General features: G+C 39.1%; 1 protein-coding gene and 1 pseudogene across 1 annotated transcript in view; one reads left to right on the top strand and one right to left on the bottom strand.

Annotated features, from left to right (window-relative positions):
- SLIT3 (slit guidance ligand 3) overlaps positions 1–13098 on the top strand; it is a 583670-nt gene that overhangs the window by 36264 nt on the left and 534308 nt on the right. Inside the window, exons 2-4 of the mRNA XM_036224942.1 lie at positions 2407–2487; positions 3942–4110; positions 5165–5308. The gene's annotated coding sequence lies outside the window, so the exon portion shown is untranslated. The remainder of the gene's footprint in view (positions 1–2406; positions 2488–3941; positions 4111–5164; positions 5309–13098) is intronic.
- Positions 10483–10598, bottom strand: LOC118605655 (annotated as a pseudogene).

Raw genomic sequence — 13098 nt, forward strand, 5'->3', positions numbered from 1 at the left:
GCCGTTTCTCAGTGGCCACATCTCCTTTTCTCAACCAACCTGCACACTTATTAATAATTCTCTTCAACAAAATTTTGGTGTGTCAGTTCTTTCTAGTTTGGGTCAATTTTGTCACTCACCAAAAATGCAGAAAGTAAATGGTAATTCTGAAATAACACTTTAGGCTAAACATTTCAAGCTTTTATTAAGAGCCAGCTGGGCAATCCGGTTGATATTATGGTTCCAATTCCCTCCCTCCACTCCTGCCTTTCTTCCACATTGCACTTTCTACTTCAGGTAAGACAGAAGCCTCTATCCTCAGTCATCAAGGCTGAAGAGGCCTTAGGCTTCCCCCGTTACACAGCCTTTTCTTTTCTGATAAACTCATCTTGATTTTACCTTAACCATTCTGAAAATGGGAAACTCAATGCTTTGTGAAGCAATTCATATTCCGATATCTATTTATCTTTATTAATCAACACTCGTTTGGTTGCAAGTAATAGAAATGTCAACTCAAACTGGCTTAAACCTCAATTCATCCCCCCAGAAAGGTAATTTAACACTCACACAGAAAGAACAGAAAAGGAATTGACCCACTTCTTAATTGCTGGAACCAGGAGTAAAAATAATGTCATCGGGATCCAATTTCTCTCTCACCACTCTCAGTCCTGCTTCCTGCATGCAACTTTGCCCTCAGGTAGATTTCTCCCAACCAGGATGACCCCAGATGCCTCAGGCTGACATCCTCATGGCTGTAGGTCATCAAAAAGAGAGATTTCATCCTCTCCCTGTTCTATCAAGTCCTGAGATGAGTCTTACTGGACAAAGTTCAACTATGTCCACACTTTTAAACCAGTTGTTTGCCAGGACCTGTTCAAAATCTGATTGTCAAGGTCTGGGTCATGGGTCCACTTCTGGAGCCTTGAGTGAGGTGCTGGTACCAGATTCAGGGGCAATAGATACAGAACAGAAAAAAGTACTGTTACACTGTGTTTATTCATCTTCCTTCATTCATTTTGCAGAGATGAATTGAGGACTTGTTTTGTGCTAGAAACTAAGAAGAAAATCCTGGATAACTTCTACTTGTCCTTCATAACGCAGCTCAAGAGTCATCAATTCTATGATGAATTCCTTTACTGTTACCCTCTGAGCAGAGTTAGGTATTCTTTCCTGATTCCTCTGCTCTTGTCAGTAAATACCTCAACAATAGCATGCACCATTCAGGACTGTATTGCTCCTCATCTTTCTCTCTAATTTATTGTGAGCTCCTAGAGGGCAGCTATTGTTTCTTTTTTTATCTTGGCCTCCCCAGATGCCAATAGCAGACACAGACAAAGCACTCAGGAAAAAAAAAAAAAAACCTGTTGTTGAATAAATATAAAAAAGGACTGAGCAGCACAATGGAAGGTGATATGGAACAGAATAATTTTTTTAAAATTGAGATATCCTTTGTTATTTCAAATTTAAATCTATCTCCCTATGTTTTGTACCCATATATTCTTAGTTCTTTTTTCTTGAATAGCTCCAGATTTGTCTACCAGTTGTTCTAACATCTGGGGCAATTTCTGACAACACACAAGGTACTCAGTAAATATTTCTGAAAGAATTAATTGCCTTTTCTTAGCCACATAGCAGTATCAGTTGTGTAAAGGTAGATATCTCATCCAACTCTTGGTTATTCTCTGCTATATTGGCACATTTGCATACTCAAAGTCCAATTAAAAATTAGTTGTTTGGAATCCGAATTACATTTCTTTTAAGTAAAATGTGGCCAATGCTACTTGCTTTCCAGGCTAGTATACTAGCTAACTTGGTGGATATTGATGCTGGCTTGGGACTCAGGAATCAGAAGCCTAGAAATAATCCCAGCCCTCATTTGAGGTGTGAATTGGGCCCTGGGCAAAACTGGGTCGAACTGGTCTTTAGCTTCCCTTACCTTCTGCTATCTATCCCTCTTTCTTTCTCTTCTCTCTTGTTCATCCATGGGCTTCTGCTTCACTGAGGCTTCCACAGCTATGGTGGCCTAGAAAAGGCACCATTCAGAACACCTGCTATGCCATGGGGATCTTAATTGATAGGCCGGCCCCAAATGCTGTACTCCAAATCCAAAGTGCCATCTGCTCTGAGGCTTTGCTTCCTGTGGGCTGCTTTCAGCAATTATTAAGCGCAAGAGGGACATCAAGGCAGGCTATTCCTGCAAGATATTGGATAAGTTGCCTCCAGGACTCTCCATCAGCCTGGCCAAAACATTCCTAGCACTGTGTCCACCCAGCTATCCTTCCTTCCTTCTCTCCTTCACAGGGTAATACCAACATTGTGGTCTAACAGCTCTCCTAGCTTCCACTGATCCCTCTTCTGTTCCTCCCACAGACATTTTCCAAATAGCTATCTTATATATGATTCCCTCTTGGCCTGTACTTCTTACAGGACCAGGAGTAACAGAGCTGAGACCTTGAGATCGCACACAGAAAACATGCAGCAGGGAGACTTCTCCAAACCCAGCAGCTGGTGAGTACTTCCTTGCTTGAGGTGCAGAAGAGCGTGGTTGGCCAGGGCATTAAGGAAGAATTCACTGGTGCGGGAAAGTGGGATCTACCTAATGGAGCTGAAAAAAAATCTGAGGCTCTTACACATGCCTTTAGCACCTAGTCTGTCTCAAAACCACAAGTCAAGTAGATGATCTGCTCCTCCCCATTTACTGACTTACATTTTATACTTTTCCTTGTTTAGTTTTTACTTCATTACCACATTAAAGTAACTTAAAAATTCATTTTTATCTGCTTTTACATAGTAATAAGTGCAAGTAGAAAGAAAAGGCATCCAGTGCAATTTCCCTCGGTTTTTGCCCCTAAATCTCCCATCAACACTATCTACACACCCAGGACAGACTGAGAGGTGGACATGTCTGGTGAATTTGGGGCCTTTTTACACTATTATTCTTTACATGTCTGTTTAATATGTAGTAGGAATAGAAAATAATAACAAAAATAAATTTACATATTCAAAATAAAGATTTATTTTTCATGTACATATTACATGTGGTTTTCTGAACTATACAATTTCTTGAGAGGCATATTAAACTCTTTAAATGTAGATATTCTAATAAACCATTTCCAGGAAAAAGCACATACGGCATCATGAATTTTTCAGTTTCAGAATAATGGAAGACAGGGAACTCTCAGAGGGCCAGCCTCAAAGTTAGTGGTGAGGCTTTATACATATCATGTAAACTGCATGTATTTGCCACAGAAAAATATCAACAGAGACAGGCTGGGAGCAGTAGCAGTATGGAGTGTTTAATTGCAGCCAAACCAATTTATGCCTCACCAGTTTTGTCAGCAGTCATGTGTGGAGACCTCAGTTAAATGGCTTCCTAGTTTTATTCCAGTGACATTTGAGGGGCTACTCTTGATTGATGCTCTGGACAACTACCTAGTGGATTACCCATTAATCTGGCCTGTATCATCCTTAGCCTGGGGTGCAGAACAGACTCAGCCTGCAACACCACATCATGTGTGTGAAATGCCCGCTGGAGAGCTTGAGTGCCATCTGGCTGGGGAGCCTGGTAGAGATTGGTGAGGGGATGCTGTGCTGGTCATGCAGCTGGAAGGGTGAAGGACACTTGCAGTAGGAAGTCACAGGTTTTTCTCAGTATCCCAAAGGAAGAGTCTTTAGAGCAGAGAAAGAAGAAGTAGGTACTGATTTTCAGCTAGGCATTGTTTTGCCTGCCCCACCCCAGAACATTTGGCAATGTTTGGGGACATTTTTGTTTGTTACAGCTGGTAGGTGAGTGCTACTGGCACCTAGTAGGTAGAGACCAGAGATGCTGCTAAATCCAATAAGGTACAGAACAACCCCCACAGGGAAAAATTACCAGGTCCAAATTGTCAGTAGTGCTGAGGTTGAGAAACCTTCCTAGTCATGGGCTAGGATAACTTGTGGGTGTTTTCTTTTCTTTCTAGGATGAGTTTTCCTGCAAGACCCACTTCATCCTCTGCTTCAGCCACGGTGTGCCTCTATGTCTGAGTCCTGCAGCAACTAGAGTCTTTTCCACACCCTCAGTCCATTCTGGTGGAGAGCCTATGTGGCCAGAGCTGGGAGAGAGTGGAAGGCAGAGAGCTGTGATTCAAGGTGCTCCTCATCTTTCCTGGTTGAACCTCTCGCTTGTACACTGAGACATTCACAGGAAAGGAAACTCCTGCAGACAAAGAGCAAGGCTGGGCTCAAAGACTAGTGTAGTCCAGAGTTATTCACAGGAGGAAAAGTGTTCAGAAAAAGGCTCCTTATTAACAGTTGCATGGGAGAAGGAATGTGTAGTATGCTTATGTTCCATTTGTCTGAATATTGCTTCCCAAAGACCTTACCTTATGTTCCAACTATCCATGAATGCAAAACAAACCACCCTTAAATTAATTGACTAAAAATTTATTAGTACTTCACACAGTTCTTGACTTGGCTAGGCTCATTTGGGTGGTTCTTGCTAAGACTTCTCACATATCGTTATAGTCAGGTGGTAGCTGAGGCTACAGTCAAGGCTCTAGTGGCCTGGATGTCCAAGACAGCTCACTCACACGGGTTGCATTTATTGTTGGCTCACAGTGTAGAGTTCAGCTGGAACATCTACACGTGGCCTCTCCATGTGGTTTGAGCTTTTAAGCTGCATGGCAGCTGGCTTCTAAGAGGGAGACTTTTTGTGACCTAGCCTTAGAAATCTTTGATTTCAGTTGGTTAAACCAAAGTCACTGAGGCCAGCTCAGATTCAAGGGGAAGAGGAGCATGTACATGCAGGGAGGGAAGGGATCGATGGTCCCCATTTTTGACTTTTTATCACTACGTACTCTTTGATGCCCGGAACTCTCTCTCTCAACCTCAATACCCTAAGAAAGAGACCCTACATAGTGCTGTGTTAAGTAGATGGGAGGCACTGTGGAGTAGTGACTAAGACCACAGACATTTGGAAGCAGGGAAACCTGGGCTTGAGTCTTGACTTTTCCAGTTACCAGCTGTGGATCTTGGGCAAATTGTTTAACCTGTCTGAACCTCAGTTGGCTCATTTATGAAAGGGTGATAATATGTATACCTCCATGCATGGTTTTGGGATTTAAATGTTGACAAGCATAGAGTAAGCACTCAAAAAATGTTCATTGTTAGAAATGTAAAAAGAGATTGTGCTTTACTTTTCTAGAACCCCTGTTTCATCCCAATACAGCCATTGTGGTGAGCTGAAGGTATACAGCTCTACAAGGCTGCTACTGTTCAGGCCTTCCCAGCAAGGAGGTCATGGAGTTGAGAAAACTACAGTCAGAAAGACAAAGTCAAGGTTCTGGGGGTGAGTATTACCAAGGGGAATCTTAGGGGCCTTAAAGAAGGAAGGAGTTTGTCCTGGAGAATAAGAGTGAAGGAGCAGGGTCTAATCCAGGCTGAGTGTGTTGATGGAGGCACAGTGGTGGAGAGGGCAGAGGGGTGGGGGCAAAACACTGCTTCTGGCTCAAATCCCTTCTCTTGTCTGAGCCTCAGTTATTTCACAGCAGTGGCTGGGTGTGATTTGAAGACTGTGAGTTTCTTCTAGTCTTGGCCAGGCTCTACTAAATCGGTCCTCTTTTCCCCATCAACTCAGTCACCACTCTGGCTTAGGCTTCCATTTATTATTCTCCCATAATTACTATAAATACCTCTTTACAGGACATCCTACTCTTAATCTTTTGCCCATTGGTCCTTTGTGGAGCAGTCAGAATAATCTGTTTTATGATACAAATCTGACCATGTTACTTATAGGCTAAAAAGCCTTCTGTACTGGTTATTCTTTACGCGCTCCTCTCTCTGCCTTTCTTTGTATCTGGTTGGCGGCAGTAGTGGAGATGGTAGGTGCTGAACTTAATAGATTCTTTTCGCTGTATGGCTTCTGTTTGGGTTCAGCCAGTAAAAGATCCAGTGGGAGACTGAAGGGCAAGAGGCAAGAGGGTTTGAAATATTTATTTCCACTGGAATGCTGCAGTTCTGTGACTTTACGTGACCACACTTCCTGCGCAGCAATTCCCCTTCCTGACTCAGCTCTCACTCTTCCTTCCCCTTGCCTCCTCAGGCCTAGAGGCGATACTGGCTTCTCAGTGTTGCTTTGCTTGGTGTCTCAACATCCTTCCTTGGATGTTGAGACACTTATGGAAAGAATTCCAAATTGTGAAAACATTTCGCTTAAGTGTGGTTCAGGTAAACCAGCACTTTCCTCGCGAGGCCCTAATAGCTGTAGCTTCTAGTGCCTTCTTATTGGTCTCAAGATGGAGCCAAAGTTCCTCGTCACATGGCCCAAAGCCCTGATGGATGTAGACCCTGCCTCCCTTGCCAGCCCCACTGTGTTGTCTCTGTCTGCCTCTGCCTCTGGTGCCCTGGCCTTAACTCAGTTCTTATAATGCCCAATCCTAACTCCCAGCCTTTGAAAGCGCCTTTCTGTTTTCCTGGAAATCACATCCTCGTTCCCCCTCTTCCCCTTGCAATACTAACTCCACTTACACTCAGCTCAAATGCTGTTTTCTTAGGAAAATCTCTACAAGTCATTAGAATAGGCATTTTATTAGTTCCTTACATTTTCTTCATATATCATATCACAATTTATGCAATTATTTGATCCTCCCACTAGACTATAAGAGGAAGGGGAGCAAACTCATAGACACAAAAAGTAGAAAAGTGGCTGCCAGGGTCTGGGAGGTGGAGGAAATAGCGAGAACTGGTGAAAGTACAAACTTTCAATTATGAGATGAATAAGGTCTGAGGATTTAGTGTACAACATCGTGACTAAGGTGATAACACTGTGTTGTATAATTGGAATTTGCTAATAAAGTAGAACTTGAATGTTCTCACCAGAAAAGGTGAGGGTAAATGTGAGGCGATGGATATGTTTATTGACTCATTGGGGGGATTCTTTCACAGTGTGTGTGTGTGTGTGTGTAATCATCACATTGTACGCTTTAAGTATCTGACAGTTTTATTTGTCAGTTATACCTTGATAAGACTGGGGTGGGAGGCAGAGGCGGGAGAGCAGGCACAATTTTGGCTCAGCTTTATAGCCTCAGCATCTAACATGGAGCCCTAGTACACTGCAAACCCCCAGTAAAAAATTTTTGAATCAATATCTATAATCCAAAATCTCAAATCCTGTTGCTGGAGGTTAAGGAAATGGGTTGGTGCTTCCAAGGTCATTTTAAAAAAATAGAGACTGTGATGTGGCCTGGAGTCACCAGATTTTGTACAACCCAAATTGCCCCTCCGTATCTTTAATTACTTTGGAGTATTTATAGAAACCCTTGTCCAAATGAAGTTCTGCAAGGAAAATTTATACCACCACCATTACCATGTGCGTGGCATGCAGCGGAGCAGAAAAATAATCAGAAAGGCACTTGATGAAGGAGGAAACAGTAGAACATGAGTCCCTAGGCAAGGCATCTTGGAGAAGCCAGCCCAACAGCTGCCTGCATTAAAAATGATTGCTTTATATTTATGGTGGACAGGCAACACTAAGCAGTTTTAGCCTATAATCTAACACAAATGACTTGGGAAAATATTCTTAATAGATAGTTCAGCTGAGTGTCCCAGAGCATTAGGAAGCCCAGCAGGGAACACTCAGAATTGGCCTTCATTGATCTAACAAATCCTCACCAACTGGCTGCATTTAGACCATTTCTCTGCATAATTTTATATTTTCCCACTTGAGGAGACTCTGCAAAAGACTCACCAAACCACCAGATACTCAACCCCACTGGCTTCTTAGAAACTAAGCCCTCCTCCCTAGGCTTTATCAAACAGGGCAAAATGAAGAGTGACCTTGTAAAATATCAGTTCCTGCCTTCCCCCCCCCCCCCAATTGTAGGGATGTTATCATGGCAAAAGAAAAATATCATTTTCCACACTCCATTCTGGAAAATGATATCCATCTGTGGGAATGCTGAGCAGGCATGATTGCTGGGGCCAGGCGTGGTATCAGATTGACAGGCTGAGAGAGTTTGGTTTCTGTAAAGGATCAGCTGGAAGAAAGGAAGTTGGTTCTGAGGGAATCCATGATCTCAGTGTCCTCTCCTCTGGTGTTCTTCCCAGTGTTTGGAGGCTTCTTGCTGCTCAGTGATTCCCATTTGAGCCTAGAACAGTATCTTATATTGTTGGTTCCTATATTGCACATATGTATCCTTAATTGGACATGGAAGGAATGAGATTTCAAGAGAAGGTAGCCCTTGCCTGGGGGTGCACAGCTGAGGCTCTCTCGTGCTCTTTCAATAACAACCAAGAGATAGCTTATTTGTGGGGTGGCTCTAATAAAAATTGTAGCCCTGCTTCTGTGATGCTTTCTCAAAATTAAACCTTACAAGTTGTGGTAGAAACCTTGTGCAGTGGTTTTGATAGCTTATAAGGCTTCCATATCAAATAAAACACTCCTGATTTAGTGATTCTGAATCTAGGCACTATTTCTAGTCTATGAAAGGCTTATTGGAAGTCTTCCTCTGGCTGGTAGTGAGTACTTGCTCAAATTATGATTTTTTTAGGCCTCCAGTCTTTTTACCTTTCACTATAATGGCATCAAGTGAAGTAGCTCCAGAAGGTCTAAGGTGACTAGTGGACCCTGGATCCCACTGGCAGTCAGGAGTCCCAGAGATACAACTTGATGAAATAAATCAATCCAGCTTCAAGGGCTGTGTCTGTGTGGGTCCCAGAGGAATGTGGAAGTATTCACGCCACATTATAGCAAGGTGGAAAAACATGAACAATACATTTTAGCAACAGACTCCAGAAATCTCAACCAAGTAAGGCTTTCTTAGAGGACTCTTAGGAAGATTTTCAAGCCACAAACTGGAAGGAAATATTTACAATTCATAGAGGTGACAAAAGATTACATCCAGAAAATATGAAACTTCCTCATAAATCAAGAAGGAAAGACTAAATCAACAGAAAAAATGGATAATTTACAGTTTTTCAAATTGAAAAATGAGGTCACTCATATGTTTACTATGTTATGACAGAGGTGAAACTGCAATGCAGCAGGAAGTGAAGTGTCTTTTCAATAAATTAATGTTTTAGCAATAGATGTTTATGAATAAGGAAAATGGCTGGGTAAAGTCATTGGGATGCTCTGTGCCTTAATACTTCATTATATAATGGGGACCATGCCTATGTTACATAATAGTTGTGAGAGTTAGTTATAAGTATTTAGGATTGTTTTGAGCCCAATTATGAATTAATGGTATTGATTGCGATATTATGATCATTATTGTTGTTAGGCTTATTATTAAAAATCAAAATAATGATCATGGTGGTGCATTTTCCAGATAGGTCTGGTTTAGAAAATTCAGCTATTGGTAGGTAGGTTTAAGGAGTTTTTCTTCACTAGAAAGAAGTGACTAGGAATTGAGGCCCACAGGATGAGGTACATCAGGACAGTAGGGGAGAAAATTTGTGAAGGCAGTAGACATGAATTACTGTAGACATGAATAACGAGAATTACTGTTAGAGTTGTCACGGGATGCAAACACAGGCTGAGTTCTGAGGCCAAGTGAAGAAAGGAAGCTTCCAGAGGAAATGGAAGGAAAGAAAACACAAAACAGATTCAGCTTCTTTTAGTGTAATTATGTCAGCCATGAAAATGCATTTACAGGTCACACTACTGTATAACAGAATCTTGATAATTCATAGGCTCCGTAACTAAAAAAGGTTTCTATGTCTGTTTGTAGTCAGTTATCTCTCCTGAACTCTGATCCTGAGCAATCAGTGATCTGGTTTCTGATCTGCTTTTGCTTTTTCAAATGTCATATAAATGTAATAATAGAATATGCAAGTTTTGTGCCTTCTTTCACTAACATAGGGCTTTAGAGATTCATTCATTTTGTTGCCTGTATAGATGCTTTTTTTTTTCTTGCCAAATTCCATCATTTTAATGTGGCACAAATTGGTTATCCATTTACTAGTCGATGAACATTTGAGTTGTTTCTGTTGTTTATTATAAATAAAGCTCCCATTAACATCTTGATACAGGTTTTTTGTGGACATAGGTTTTCACTTTTCTTGCTTAAAATATTAGGACTTCTGTGTCATGTAGTAGGTGAATGCATAACTTTTCTAGAAACTGCCAAAGACTTTACTGCTTTGCATCCCATCATTAATGTGTATGAGGCTTTTAGTTTCTCTACATTCTTGATAGCGCTTTTTAATTTTAGCCATTTTAATGAACGTGTGGTGGTATCTCATTGTGATTTTAATTTTTATTACTCTAATGATGAATTATGTTTAGTTTCTTTCCATGCTTTTATTTGCCATCTATATGTCTTCTTTGGTAGTGGCTATTCAAGCTTTTGCCCATTTTCTATTGGATTGCTTGTCATACTGAATTTTGAGTTCTTTATATTTTCTAGACATAATCCCATGATCAGATATGTCACTTATGTTTGTAGTTTCTTAACAATATCTTTTATTTATCTATCTAGATATCTATCTATCTATTTATTTATATATTTTTATTATTATGTATGCCTACAGCACCTGGTCTTCCTAGGTGGTCTCCCATCCGAGTACTAACCAGGCCTGATCCTGCTTAGCTTCTGAGATCAGACATCAGGCTTGTTCAGGGTGGCATGTCTGTAGACCATGGACCTTGGCTCCACTGGGGAGTGAACCCAGGACCTTCTATGTGTAAAGCAGACATGCTAACCACTACACTATGGAACTATGTCTGCAATATCTTTCAAAAGATAGATGTTTTTTTATTTTGATTATGTTCACCTTATCAGTTTTTTTTTCTATTATGGTCTTGTACTTTATGTAGCTTATCTAAGAAGTCTGCCTAACTCAAGTTCAAAAAGATTTTCTCCTACATCTTCTAGAAGATTTTATATATTTAACACTGACATTTAGATATGGACCACTTCGGGTTAATTTTGTATGTGGTATAGGAAAAAGGCTCAAGGTTATTTACTTACTTAGCATATAGATAGCCAGTTGTTCCAGTACCTGTTGCTGAAAAGATTATCTTTTATCCATTGAATTACCTTGGCACTTTGGTTGAAATCAATTACCTTATAAATATGGGTCTAGTTCTGAACTCTTGATTCAATTCCTTTGATTTATGTGTCTCTCTTTTAGCCAATACCACACTGTCTTGATTACTGTATTTTTATAGCAAATCTTCAAATCAGGTAATGTGAATCATCCAGCTTTGTTCTTATCAAAAATTACCTATTTTAGCTATTTAGTTTCTTTGCTTTTCTATATAAATTTTGGAAATATCCTGTCAAGTTCTACCAAAAAAAATCATGTCAGGATTTTTATTGAGATTGCACTGAATGTATAGATCAGTTTGAAAACTGACACCCTAACAATAGTGGATTTTCCAATCCATGAGCATAGTTCTATCTATCCTTTTGTAAGTTCCTCTTGGTTTCTCTTATCAGAATATTGTCATTTTCAACATTTATGTTTTGTACATATTTAGTTAGATTTGCCTTTAAGTATTTCATGTTTTTAATGCTATTGTAAATGGTAGTGCTTTTATAATTTCAATTTTCAGTTATTCATTGACACAATTGACACAATTGACTTTCAGATATTGACCATATATCCTGCAACCTTACTAAATTCACTTATAAATAGAGTCTTTGGGATTTCCTATGTAGATGATTATATATGTAAATAGAATTTTATGTCTTCCTTTCAAATCTGCATGCCTGTTTACTTTTTCTCATATTAATACATTGGCTTGGACTTCTAGTATGCTGTTAAAAATGAATAGCGAGATCAGACATCCTTGCCTTGTTCCTCATTTTAGGAGGAAAATATTCATTTTTTTCATCATATACCAACTGTAGTTTTGGGTGGATGTCCTTTATCAAGTTGAGGAAGTCTCCTTTTCCCCTAATTTTCTGAAAATTTGTAACATCAATAGATATGAAATTTTGTCAAATACTATTTTTTGCATCTATCTAGATCATATACTGTTTTTTTCTTTTTTACTATGTTAATATAGTAAATGACATTAAATAATTTTCAAGTGTTAAACCAACTTTTCATACCTGGGATAAAATCCACCTAGTCAGGATGTGTTATCCTTTCTGCTTATTACAGAATTTTATTTTCTAATATTTTGGTAAAGATTTTTAAATATTTATGAGAGACATTGGTATATAATGTCTTTGGTTTTGGTATTAGAGTAATTTTGACCTCCTTAATGAGTTGGAAAGTATTCCTTCCTTTCTATTTTCTGAAAGAGTTTGTGTAAAATATTTGCCAGAGTAAATAAAAATATTTGTCAGGGAAAGCATGTAACCTGGATTCTCTTTGCAGGAAGAGTTTTAAACTGTGAATTCAGTTTTTTTAGTTGCGAGGCTAATTAGGCTATTTATTTCTTTATGAGAAAGCTCTTATAGTTTGTGTCTTCCAAGGAACTTATCCATGCTGTCTAACTTATCAAATGTTGAGCATAAAACTTTTCATAATATTCTATTATTATTTTTTTAATCTTAGTCAACTCTCTAGAGATGACCCCTATTTCATTCCTGATCTTGATGATTTATGTCTTCTCTCTTTTTAAATAATTCTTGCAGTTTTTAAAATTTTATTCATCTTTTCAAAGGATCGATTTTGATTTCAGCGATATTCTCCATTGCATACCTGTTTAAATTTTAGTGATTTCTTGTTTTTATTTAATAATTTATTTCCTCTCATTTACTCTGGGTTTGTCATGCTCTTTATCTAGCTTCTTAAAGTGGAAGCTTAAGTTATTGGTTTTCAACTTTCCTTCCTTTGTAATGTAAGCATTTAATGCCAAAACGTTTCCTCTAAACACTTTAGCTTCATTCCACAAATGTTAATATATTTTGTTTTCATTTTAATTGAATTAAAAGTATTTTCTAATTTCTCTTGATTTCTTTTTTAACCATGGTTTATTTAGAAAAATGCTTAATTTTCAACATTTTTGATGAATTTCCACATATATTTGTCTTTGATTTCTAGTTTAATTCTATTATGATCAGAGCGTGTTTTTATAGAATTTGACCTCCAACTCTAACTGTGGATTGGTCTATTTCTTCTTTTAGTTCTAATAGTTTCTCTTTTCATGTATTTTGAAGCTCTGTTATTGAGTGCATTCAT

The sequence above is a fragment of the Rousettus aegyptiacus genome, unplaced genomic scaffold (assembly GCF_014176215.1).
Source record: "Rousettus aegyptiacus isolate mRouAeg1 unplaced genomic scaffold, mRouAeg1.p scaffold_m13_p_7, whole genome shotgun sequence".
Classification (NCBI taxonomy): domain Eukaryota; kingdom Metazoa; phylum Chordata; class Mammalia; order Chiroptera; family Pteropodidae; genus Rousettus; species Rousettus aegyptiacus.